Genomic DNA, 13,889 nt, shown 5'->3' with positions numbered 1-13,889 from the left:
TTGTCTTCAAAACACGGATGAAATGTTTATTGTTTCTTCCCAGGTAGCGAGATGTACACACGTTCGGCTCGATTTAACATAAGGAATAGTTCTGTGCTGCCTGGGACTGCAAGACTGAGCATATCCTCGTTGTTGACCCCACACAAAGAGGTGTCAACTACCCAATTCCCTTTCACTAGCAGTTAGGTTCGGGTCATTCATAGACACCTGTAGGAGTTTCACATCGTGAGGAAACAACGAAATGATGGGAGATTATCATCTTGAAGGGTTCAAATCTAGAGAAAAATTGGAATCCCAGTCCAGGGCCAATATTTTCAAAATCTCATGGTCATTTAAAATAAGAAAGGAAGGTCCTCTGACTTTACATGACGATTCGTTCGTAAACTAAACTAACGTTGCTAGTGTAAGAAAGCTTACTAGAGACAGAGTTTCTGCAAGCAGCGACTTCTGCCTCTGATAGCCAAAACTACTCTTCCAGTCAGTAGCGAATGGCATTTTTAATGTTGATTTGAAACCCCAACACAGTCCACCGTTCTTTACTTGATATTACTGGAGGTAAAGAGGGTATGTTTGTGGCTGTTAAAAACTGGTACCCCAGTGGCAATCCAACCCACATCTTAGCTATTACAAGGTAGCCTCAAACAAAACAGCTATCGAATTTCGCATGTGCTAGCATCATGTGATTATCATAATAGGGTGCACAGCACGCGGTACGAGAAGTGTTGACTTCCACTTGATCTATTGTTGTGGATAACCTATTCGTGGTCTAGTAGTCAACGTCATAAAGTGCGAATGGAAAGCCATGATATCAAACCCATTATTTCCTTCCTTTTTTAAGCCGTATACTGTCTCTCTGCTAAGAGCATCAGACTGACAGAAGGTCAGAGACAGATTCGTTCATTTTCTAACCGTCCACTAACAGAAAAATGTTACGGAAACATGTTTGTCAAAGGCTCGTGGATGTCTGTTTTGGTAAGACCAATTCTCCAGCGCCATCAGCCACCGACCCTTGATACAGACCGGCGTCCGCTCTCATGATCACGACGCATCGGGCATAGAGCCTATGATCTCGATCGGACTTCTCTGCGCTCGAATTAGCTAGTATAACATTATGTAAAGTTACGTGTGATACAATACTGTGTTTCAGCATGCTCCGTGGTGAGTGTAGCATAGCTTGTGCCATCAGAACTTGAATAGTTCTCATTTTTGACGTCATGAGGAGCGTCGTTTATCCACTAGAAACCAGAGTCTAATACGGAGTAAACAGTAACATTCGTGACATTGTGTTCTGTTTGTGTTCAGTAAAAGCGTGAAAACAGTCCAGGAAATTCGAAACACCTGTGCCCTGTATGGAGTGAGTGATATCGAGAAAGTCAAGATGTATCGTTTCAAGTACGATCATCTTCAGATAAATTGATCACCACATTCAGGATTTGTTTTTTGTTGTTCTTTTTGTTTCGTTTTGGCGATTGCTTAACTCAGAATCGGAAAGTCGCTACACGTGTGGGATCGAAAAACTACATCCTCATCATCAGACGGTATTCGATAACGAGGTGGAATATATTTTTTACAATGTCTGTGGTATTTATATCTGTTTTGTTGAATAATCGAACGGGAACTGCCATTAACATGCACTACCCTAATACAACTAGTGTCTCTTCATTATACCATTCAACAAATGGCTATCTTAATTAAACGTGAAGTTTTTTGGCATACTCAAGTGCCTTTACCGAACTACAATGTAAATACGACAATGTGGCTGTGAGAGTAGTTGCTGAATGAAACACAGTTAAGAGCGTCTTCACTTATACGATTTCATTAACAGATTTGTGTATTTTCAGTAGCTGTTCCGCACCATTTTATGCTTCTTACCTCTAGATCTACTGCGTACTGAATGTAGTGAGACGTCTTATCATGAAACAATTTCTAAAGATGTCGATCTGTGTTCGAAGTAACTGTTTGTAGCTGTGTCACAGAGGAGATAAAATGTTACACTCGCTCCAGTTTGTAGCTGAGAGCTACTGCCTCTTATTCTTTACAGTGTTTCGACATTTCCATGGAGCAAGCGACCATCTGTAGCGTTCATCGCCTCCTCATTGCCCGTGTGATGGCTGATACAGATCATTCGCAACATAGACAATGAGATTAGTTATAGTTGCTGCGTGAAAGTAACCTCCCCTGTCTGCAAACAGATATTTGATAAGTCGACGACACACGAAAGAGGAATACATTCTGAATCTTTGATTGGTATACCATGAATACATCAATTGAGTCTTGCAAGATAATTCTTTATCATTCCAGGAAGTAATAAAACTATCAAAGCGTCACCAGAGATGTTCCACTACGTTGTCTTGACCCTATGATAGTCGTAGCATGACGTTTATATTTCTGCAGGCTATGTCTTTCTTGAGTGGGGTAACAATTTAGGAGTGCATCTCGTGCATCAACGATGCAGCGGCTTAATTATTTTTGCTACGACGTCATGCGGAGTATTCTAGTACTTATGGTGAGCCGGCCGCGGTGGCCGTGCGGTTCTAGGCGCTACAGTCCGGAACCGTGGGACTGCTACGGTCGCAGGTTCGAATCCTGCCTCGGGCATGGATGTGTGTGATGTCCTTAGGTTAGTTAGGTTTAAGTAGTTCTAAGTTCTAGGCTACTGATGACCTAAGATGTTAAGTCCCATAGTGCTCAGAGCCATTTGGACCACTTATGGTGACGGAGAATAATCGAAAGTTTTACAGACCACCGAAATATATACGAAGGAAAATAAACGCGATTCACTGAGTTACAGCTCCATTTCATTAACAGCAATATGTAGCAGGACGTGTTAACAAATACTTTGTACCAACGTTATGAAGTACCCGAAGTATGTTACCTACTGACAAACCAGTATGGAGTTTGAAGGCATCACTCTTATGAGACACAGCTGGCACTTTATTAATACGACGAACTGCGTACAGGAGCCCCGTAATTTATTCCTTATCTAGGGAGTTTCAAAAAGGCTTTTGATATCGTTCCTCATTAGCGGCTTGCTACCCCACTGCTTTTCTGTGGACTATCGACTCAGTTGTACGACTGTATTCGTGATTTCCTGACTGTAAAGTCACAGTGCGCAGTAACTGACGGTACGTCACCTAGTGAATCTGAAGTGATGAGCGTGATTCCACAAGTAAAGTGATGTAGACCTTGTGCTATTTGTAATCAGAACATTCTTATTAGATTTTTAGGGGGTAATGCTGCCGTCTAGTAAGCAACTCGGAAGAGCAAAGCGAATTGCAAAATGATGTTGAAAATATATTTTCAAGGTGCAAAACGTGACAATTTACCCTAAACAATAAAATGTGTGGGGTTTTCCACATGATTATTAAGAACTTTTCGTCAAGCTTCGATAGCTCGGTAAATAAAACATATTTGAAAGATATAGATCTAACGAAAGTGCTATGGGTTACAGATATTAACAACGTAACTAGGAAACATCGCATGTTGTGATGAAGATAAAACAAATGTTTGGTTATGGACATAACCCTTATAAGACCGTAGAAGTCTGCTAAAGACTGCCAGTACTACGGTTGTTGGACCTCTTCTGGAGTATTGCGAGCACTGTGCGATCATTACCTGACAGAGGACATCGAAAGCGCTCAAAGAAGGCAGCTTATTTTGTAGTACTGCGAATTACGGAAGACAGTGTCACGGATGTTTTTCTTTTTCTTTTTTTTTCTTGTTGTTAGAGGGCTGAGGGGACAGGGGGACCAGTTTGGGAAGCAATATTAAAGCAAAAGCTTTTTCACTGCGGTACGTTACCTCCACCAGATTTCAATCACCATCTTTTTCCTCCGAATGCGAACATTTTTTGTTGCCACCGCCATAGAAAGCATGATATTACAACTGTATTAAGAGAAATTACATCTCACACATAAACATTTGGTTTGGTATATTTTTATCGAGCTTCGTACGAGAGTGGAATGGACGAGTAATTGAAGGGATTCTGTGAACACTTTACCAAACACTTAACTGTGAATTACAGAGTCATCGTGTATCGTTACGATCTAAACAAAGTGCCTCAGCACAACGTTATTTCCGTCGTGCAGCACTTATTGTTTCAGACACACTGAGTAGACGTAATAGGTGCTCAAAATGTAAATTATATACAACGTAAACACTATTATTTGGCAGGGTTGCACCAAAATTGTTTATATTTAAAATCCGCATAGTTGTCTAGTAAGAACACATACAGACATCAAAAAAGTCTTGCATTACCTCGGTTCCGAGAGTTCTGTAATCTGCACAGAAAATTGGAATAGAGATTAACATAAACATAATTTCCAACCTTCTTATTGCTTATAAAAAAAAATGGTTCAAATGGCTCTGAGCACTATGGGACTTAACTGCTGTGGTCATCAGTCCCCTAGAACTTAGAACTACTTAAACCTAACTAACCTAAGGACATCACATACATCCATGCCCGAGGCAGGATTCGAACCTGCGACCGTAGCGGTCACGCGGCTCCAGACTGTAGCGCCTAGAACCGCACGGCCACTCCAGCCGGCTATTATTGCTTATAAAAACAACACATTGCATATTGTACCACCATACAGCGAGACCTTCAGGGATGGTGATCCATGACCACCAGCGGCGTACGTCGGCCCCACATAATGCCACCCCAAAACATGAGGGAACCTCCACCTTGCTCCACTCGCTGGACAGTGTATCTAAGGCTTTCAGCCTGACCAGGTTGCCTCCAAACACATCTCCGACGATTGTCTGGTTGAAGACATATGCGACACTCATCGGTGAATAGAATGTTATGCCAATCCTGATCGTTCGATGCGGCATGTTGTTGGGCCCATCTGTACCGCGCTGCATAGTGTCGTGTTTGCAAAGATGGACGTCTCCATGGATGTCGGGAGTAAAGTTGCACATCATGCAGCCTATTGCGCACAGATTGAGTCGTAACACGACGTCCTGTGGCTGCACGAAAAGCACCATTCAACATGGTTACGTTGACGTTAGGGTTCCTCCGAGCCATAATCCGTAGGTAGCGGTCATCCAGTGCAGTGGTAGCCCTTGGGCGGTCTGAGCGGCATGTCATCGACAGTTCTTGTCTCTCTGTGTCTCCTCCATGTTCGAACGACAGCACTTTGGTTCACTCGGAGATGCCTGGACACTTCCCTTGTTGAGAGTCTTCCTGACACAAAGTAACAAAGCGGATGCGATCGAACCGCGGAATTGATCGTCTAGGCGTGGTTGAACTATAGACAACACGAGCCATGTACCTCCTTCCTGGTGGAATGATTGGAACTGATCGGCTGTCGGACCCCCTCCGTCTAATAGGCGCTCTTCATGCATGGTTGTTTACATCTATGGGCGGGTTTAGTGACATCTGTAAACAGTCAAAGGGACTGTGTCTGTGATACAATATCAACAGTCAATGTTTATCTTCAGAAGTTCTGGGAACTAGAGTGAGGCAAAACGTTTTCTGATGTGTGTATTTTCTCAAGGCGAGATCTAATGCAGAGCAATTGCAAGAAAAAATGGTTTCCTGTGTCGTGCGATTGCTAGCTAGTTGAAATATGTTGTGGTAGCTACGTTTACCATGAGTGTATTCTTTAATTTATTTTTCGTTAAGTATCTAATAGAAACATGAAAAGTACATGTGCCTACTCATGTTATAGCAAAGTAGCTCTAGCTGAGTTAGTTTATACCACAGACTTGGGTAGGGTAGATGAACCGTTTGATCCTTTAAGAGATGAGCTTGGCTTTGCGACCTGTGTCTGTAGTAGCCGTGGCTCGCGAGCGACGGGCCAGCGAGGTTGGGCGGCTGACGGGCTGCCCGGCCAGCTACAGCCTGGTGCCGAGGCGAGACCAAAGCAAGCGAGCCGACGGTGGCATGCAAACAGCCCCCATCCGCGAGGGGCCTGCACGACCGCAGCGCATGGCTCTGCGTCAACTCAAGATAGAGTCGTCGCTCTTATTGAAGAAGGTGGATGTTCCATCAGAGAAGCTGGAAGAATGTATGGCGTGCCACCTACCACTGCAACGAGATGGTGGAGGAACTACCTTGAAAGAGGCACTACTAATAGAGCTCCTGGCTCAGACTGGAAGAGAGTGAGCTCACAGCAGGAGGACAGGGAGCTAGTGTCTAAGAGCAGAGAAAATCCCTTTCTAAACCAGAAGCAGTTGCGGCGGGAGACCAACTTCCCCAGCTCGAGTAACATGATTCGCCGAAGGCTGAGGGACGCTGGACTGCACGCACAACGATCCGGGTTGAGACAAGAGCTCAGCGAAGACAATGTTTTATACCAGCTAGTATTTGCAGAGTTCCATCCGAGTGCGTCTTATGGAGACGTCATTTTCACTGACGTGAAGGTGTTTTCCAACAGTGTCGACGGTCTAAGAGTCGTTTACAGGCAGCAAGGGACTCGCGCTCGACGCAGATTTGTAACTACTACGAGAAGAAGTGGGCGGCTATCTGTTTCCTGCTCTGATACATTCCTGCAGGGGGAGCAGGAATTCTTCACAGGATGGAAGGAACTGTCGACGGCGAGCAATATGCCCACATATTGGAAAATGTGATGCTTCCGTTAGTGCGAAGTTGTACGGAGAAGGGGGCTTCACAAGACAAGAGGACCGTTCTCCCTTTCACATATCTGCATTCGTTCAGCAGCAGGTCTCCGCGACTGGCATCAACGTCATGGACTGTCCGCCACGGACAGCTGATATGAACCTTATGGAAGACATGTTGACTGAGGTCTCCAGAACGTTAACAGAGAATTGGCCACGAAACCAACCAACTGCAGCTGATACTCTTTGGGACTGGGTCTTGGAGCCTGGGAGGAAGTTGCTTCTTCAGGCTGTTACGTCCGACGGCTTATGGATTCTATGCCAAGACGTATGACAGACGTACAAAATAATATGGGATTCTGGATAAAAGATTAGAGTCCTTAAAGCGGTTTGCTATGTCGTCTTTTTGGTCATTTTTCATTGAGAGCCGGTGGAAGTTCACCTGGTAACAGATAAAATAAAATTTGAGTTAGTATTCCTTTGAGTTGCCTGAGCCGTGTTGGCTCGTTCCATGTTTTTACATCTTGCCTACTGGCACGAACCGTCTCTATGTAGTCGCCTGTTATTTGAGACTTTGGTTGTAGTTCCTTGGAGCAGTTGTGAGCTGTTTACGGAGCTTACGGGCCCACGATTGTCTACGTGGCCGGTGGTCGATAAAGTGGTGTTGGTCGGCACTGCTTGGGCCTAATGTCGTCGAAGCCGGTTTACCCTGGATTAATCAGACATAGTTGCTGATGTGGGTGTTGGAGTGTTGTTCATTTTCTGGCGCCGTCTGTTCTGCCCTTTTAGTAGAAGGTACTTGTTATTTGGCTGACACATATGCTCCCGTGTTGAAGTTGCTCCTACTACGCTGTATAGCCTGTTGTTCTCCAGTCCGCAGCTCGTGGTCGTGCGGTAGCGTTCTCGCTTCCCGTGCCCTAGTTCCCGGGTTCGATTCCCGGCGGGGTCAGGGATTTTCTCTGCCTCGTGATGACTGGGTGTTGTGTGATGTCCTTAGGTTAGTTAGGTTTAAGTAGTTCTAGGGGACTGATGACCATAGATGTTAAGTCCCATAGTGCGCAGAGCCATTTTTGTTGTTGTTCTCCATCACTCTGTCTCAAGTGTTAAATTCAGCCTTTGGTGACTCTGTTTGAAATTGTCTGAGTGCCACGTTTGTGTGTTTTAAAATTCTTCTAATTACAACTTGTTCAATGTCTGTTTACTTTGTCAGTCGCGCATGAAATTTACTGTCGTATGTTCTAGGCCGACACGTTTGTTAGTGACCACTGAGGTAGAAATTGGAACTTATTCATATTGGAAGTTGTATATCATGCAGCGACTATAATGTTGCCTATGGCTGTTGTAAGCAAACGCTAGCGGCCCAGGGAATCTTGGATCGTTTGGCTAATTAAGTTCCATAACTGTGTTATTCGGCCCCTTTCAAGAAAATTAATGTTTGTTATTTGAAATATAATTACTATTGTAATTGTTTGAGTGTTAGCCCTCAAGATTTGCCTGTTAACTTTTAAGCCACTTAAGTTAATGTGTCTGAGTACCGTGTGATTTCCTGGATATTACATTAACTTGTTATATTTTATTGTAAGACTAACCGGTTTGTGCTTCTAGTAATTCTTATTGTAAAATTCTTGTTATCATACGTCAGGTTTGGTTGGGGCTTGGGACCACGCTCAAATTAAGCTACTTGTCTCGGTCTGAGCATTTTTCATGTGTTCTATGATTATTATGTATGAATTATACGTTTGCTTGTTTGCTCTCGGCCTTCCGAACTGTTCGTAGCGTTTGGAGACGCTGACCCGCGACGTTATCATTTACCCGCCTGTTCATCGGGCGTAGCCCATCCGCGTCGGCTGTGCACGTGGGCGCTGGCGGCGCGCCGCTTCCCGCCTCACAGTAGCCTCTGAGCCGTTACGGCCTCCTGGCTTGCTACGGCATCCCTCATAAGTTGAGTTTGAATCTCGTAGCAGTCGGGCGTCAGTGTAAGCAGTAATGCCCGTTATTCTAAATCATCTCGTTCAGATCTGGCGTGACGTACCTGCCCCTTCCCCCTGATTGAAGTTTGGTTTTTAATGTATTAGTTTTAATGTTGGTGTAATGCTCAATTCGTTAAATGGTATTTTATTATTTTTCTACGTCAGTATCTTGTGTATGCCCAAGGCGTTCTCTGATTGATCAAATATTGGATATTTGTGTTGATACCAGACTTGTGTAAATTTATGATACTACACTTCTTGTAAGTTATATTCATTAATGTTAAGCACTCCTTTGGCCAGCGAAATGTTGGAATTGTAATCTTTAGCATCACTGCTGTCATTGTTTGCCCAGCGCTAAGTGCATGTTTGAGATTTATTTGCTTCTGCCATTTGTTTGTTAGTCGTTCTTAAATTGACACATTTTATTCGTTTAAATTAACTAATTGATCATCAGTGGGCTCAACTGAATAATTTTTGGAACAATTACCTGAATCATTTGTATTTTGTTAGTGTTTTTGGCACCTGTTCAATAAACGATTGTTGTTTTGTGAAGTCAAAAATGACTTGTGATCAATGGCCTGCACCTTTCCCACACCTGTTCAGTTATTTCCTTGCCCTTGGGCGTCCACTGACATTTTATTGCCTTTTTAATTGAAGTTAGTTTCTTTTGAATACACATTTTGTTAAATATTCTATTTTTATTTCATTTATATCCTGTCTAGAACCGTACAAAGTAATTATTTTAGATGGACGCTTTAAAAGAATTTTGTGTTATTTCAAATACATCTCTCTCTTTCCCTACTTCAATTAATACAAGCTCCGTCCTCCAAAAATTATGCAAACGATTTCGTCTTATATTTATTCATTGTTAATTTCTCCTCGATTCGCTCTCTCGCTCTCTCTGGCCTCTCTTACATTAGCACCCCAATTGCACTTCTACTCCATTCTCCCAAAACGTTATAAACAAATCTAACGGTTTACACCGAAACTCTACTTTCTCGTTTAATTTCTGCTTTCTTTATTGACTCCTATCATTCCTCTCAAAACCCATGAAACTCTATTCTTTTACATCCCCTTACCTGTAATCCACTCTTCGTACTGAAAACATTCCTTCCTTCTCTCTCTCTCTCTCTCTCTCTCTCTCTCTCTCTCTCTCTGTCCTAAGATAAAACGAATTGTCGCATACGTCTAAGGAAGGAATACCTTGCAAGCTTTTCTCTCTTTTATTTTGCACTTCCGCACTCCTGTCCATTCCTAGATCCAACCCTCCTTCCTGCTACGCTTCCCTTGACATCTGCATCTACATCTACATGAATACTCTGCAATCGACCATTAATGCTTCGCAGGGGGTTCTTTGAACCACTGTCACATTACTTCTCTACCGCACCTCTCTTAAAGGGCGTGTGCAAATAATGAACAACTAAGCGTTACCGTGCGCGTACTGATGTGTCTTACCACAATCGTCATATCGTATGTATTTCGGGATAAACAAAATATCTGGCATTCTGCGGAGGATGTTGCAGATTAGAATTTAGTGAAAACACGCGATCGCAGTGTAAACCTTCTACGTTTCAATGATTTCCATTCCATCTCGTTTACCGTATCCGTGACACAATCTCCCCAGTTTCATGATAATACAAAACGAGCAGTCCTTCTTTCAACTTTTTCGATGCCTCCCGCCTGTCTTACCTCATACGGGTCCCATACCGTGCAGGAATACTCACGAAAAAGACTGACAAGTGTGTTTCAGTCTGTCACTTTAATTGGTTTGTTGCATCTTCTACGTATTCTGCGAATAAAACGTGGTCACTGGGTTCCCTTCCCAATACGACGGTTCCAATTTAAGTATTTCATGATCATAGCTCATAGATAATTAGTTGAATAGATAACGTTTAAATGTGACTGATCTATCGTGTAAGGGAACTTAAACGGAACTGTGTTGGTATTCATGTGGAGAACATCAAACATTTTATTGTTTGGGCTTAATTGTCACGTTTTGCACCGTGAAAATACATTTTCAACATCATTTTGCTGTTCGCTTTGCTCTTCTGAAGAGTTTACTAGACGGCATCACTACCCCCTAAAAATCTAAGAAGGATGTTCTGATTACAAATAGCACAAGGTCTACATCACTTTACTTGCGGAATCACACTCATCACTTCTGTTTCACTAGGTGACGTACCGCCAGTTACTGCACACTGTGACCTTACAGACAGGAAATCATGGCTCCAGTCGTACAACTGAGACGACAGTCCACAGAAAAGCAGTGGGGCAGTAAGCCGCTTATAAGGAACGATATCAAAAGCCTTTTTGGAACTCTCTAGATAAGGAATCAATTTGGGAGTCCCTGACGCAGTATGTCGTATTAACAAAGTGCCAGCTGTGTCTCACAGGAGTGATGCCTTCAAACTCTATACTGGTTTGTCAGTAAGTAACATCCTTCGGGGTATTTCATAACGTTGGTACAAAGAATTTGTTTACACGACCTCCTACATGTCGATGTTAATGAAACGGAGCTGTAACTCAGTGGATTACGTTTATTTTCCTCCGAATATATAGCGGTGGTCTGTACAACTTTCTATTATTCTCCCTCACCATAAGTACTAGAATACTCCTCATCACTTCGTAGGAAAAATAATTAAGCCGCTGCATCGTTGATGCACGAGATGCACTCCTAAATTGTTACCACACTCAAGAAAGACATCGCCAGCAGAATTACAATCGTCATGCTACGACTATCATAGGGTCAATACAACGTAGTGGAACATCTCTGGTGACGCTTTGATAGTTTTATTACTTCCTGGAATGATAAAGAATTATCTCGCAAGACTCAATTGATGTATTCATGGTATACCAATCAAAGATTCAGAATGTATTCCTCTTTCGTGTGTCGTCGACTTATCAAATATCTGTTTGCAGACAGGGGAGGTTACTTTCACGCAGCAACTATAACTAATCTCATTGTCTACGTTGCGAATGATCTGTATCAGCCATCACACGGGCAATGAGGAGGCGATGAACGCTGCAGATCGTCGCTTGCTCCATGGAAATGTCGACACACTGTAAAGAATAAGAGGCAGTAGCTCTCAGCTACAAACTGGAGCGAGTGTAACATTTTATCTCCTCTGTGGCACAGCTACAAACAGTTACTTCGAACACAGATCGACATCTTTAGAAATTGTTTCATGATAAGACGTCTCACTACATTCAGTACGCAGTAGATCTAGAGGTAAGAAGCATAAAATGGTGCGGAACAGCTACTGAAAATACACAAATCTGTTAATGAAATCGTATAAGTGAAGACGCTCTTAACTGTGTTTCATTCAGCAACTACTCTCACAGCCACATTGTCATATTTACATTGTAGTTCGGTAAAGGCACTTGAGTATGCAAAAAAACTTCACGTTTAATTAAGATAGCCATTTGTTGAATGGTGTAATGATGAGACACTAGTTGTATTAGTGTAGTGCATATTAATAGCAGTTCCCGTTAGATTATTGAACAAAATAGATATAAGTATCACAGAAATTGTGAACAATATATTCCATCTCGTTATCGAATACCGTCTGATGATGAGGATGTAGTTTTTCGATCCCACTCATGTAGCCACTTTCCGATTCTGAGTTAAGCAATCGCCAGAACGAAACAACAAAAAACAAACAAGAGGCAACCATAACTAACTAACTTGGAGGTTGATCCATAAGGGGCGCGAAAAGTAAACACATGCGGGTGCCAGATTAGAAGACATGCAGTAGGCGTGTTTGCCAACCAAACACCTGGGTGCTGTCTCCTAGGTCGCATTTCTTATTCTGTGACTGCAAGGCATCTCATTTGTTAGCAACAAATGTCAACTGCGAAGGACACATCCCTGTGAAGCATTTCGTAACAAAGCCAGTTTCTTTGTGCCACCACATATGTATCAATAACAATACATAGACGTATACAGGCCATCGTTTGAGATAATGTTTGTTATGGCTTATCCATCATTTTCTCCATATGAAGTTACCACACGGTACTTCAAATGGCCATCAGTCCGCACTGATGTAGGTTTACGGTGACCTCCTTAAATCAATCACGGCAAATCCCAGGATCAATCCTTTAAAAGGGCACAGACGATATCCTGCCCCATCCTTCCTACTCTGAGATTCTACTTCGCGTCTCACCTCGGTCTCGACTAGACGTTATACTGTAACCTTCCTTTCTTATTTTAACCTCAATATGACTTCTGAAGGCTAGTGTTTCATGAATGTCGATTGGTCGTCACGTTTGCCAATTATCAAAAAAATGGCTCTGAGCACTATGGGACTTAACTTCTGAGGTCATCAGTCCCCTAGAACTTAGAGCTACTTAAACCTAACTAACCTAAGGACATCACACACATCCATGCCCAAGGCAGGATTCGAACCTGCGACCGAAGCGGTTGCGCGGTTCCAGACTGTAGCGCCCAGAACCGCTCGGCCAGCCAATTATCATATACACTGTCATTTATCATAGTAAAAAATCGTAGAAACGCCCACAATTGTCACCTCTTTGTCTTCCTCAATGCGGTGATCAGTTTATCTCAAGACGACTGTACTTGGCCGGCCAGGGTGGCCGAGCGGTTCTAGGCGCTACAGTCTGGAACCGCGCGACCGCTACGGTCGCTGGCTCGAATCCTGCCTCGGGCTTGGATGTGTGTGAAGTCCTTAGCTTAGTTAGGTTTAATTAGTTCTAAGTTCTAGGGGACTGATGACCTCAGATGTTAAGTCACATAGTGCTCAGAGCCATTTGAACCATTTTGAACGACTGTACTTGAAACGATACATCTTGACTTTCTCGTTACCACCCACTCCATACAGGGCACTGGTGTTTCGAATTGTCTCGCCTATATTCATCCTTTTATTGAACACAAACAGAACACAATGACACAAATGTTAGACTTTACTTCGTATTAGACTCTGCTATCTAGTGCATAAACGACGCTCCTCATGACGTCAAAAATGAGAACTATTCAAGTTCTGATGGCACTAGCTATGCTACAATCTTCAACATAATAAGACCATGGTTAAATACACTTAACGCAGCAACGCACCATACAAAATCTCCACGGAGCATGTTGAAACACAGTATTGCATCACACGCAACGTTACATAATGTTATGCTTGCTAATTCGAGTGCAGCGATGTCCGATCGAGATCATAGGCTCTGTGCCCAATGCGTCGCGATCACTAGAACGGACGCTGCTCTGTGGCTCTTAGCGCTGTAATTGGTCTTACCAAGACAGACACCCACGAGCCTTTGACAAACATGTTTCCACTACGTTTTTCTGTTAATGGATGGTTAGAAAATGAACTAATCTGTCTCTGACCTCCTGTCAGT

The sequence above is a fragment of the Schistocerca nitens genome, chromosome 3, assembly GCF_023898315.1.
Source record: "Schistocerca nitens isolate TAMUIC-IGC-003100 chromosome 3, iqSchNite1.1, whole genome shotgun sequence".
Lineage (NCBI taxonomy): Eukaryota > Metazoa > Arthropoda > Insecta > Orthoptera > Acrididae > Schistocerca > Schistocerca nitens.
The sequence above is the reverse complement of the archived record's forward strand: the minus strand, read 5'-3'. Positions refer to the sequence as shown.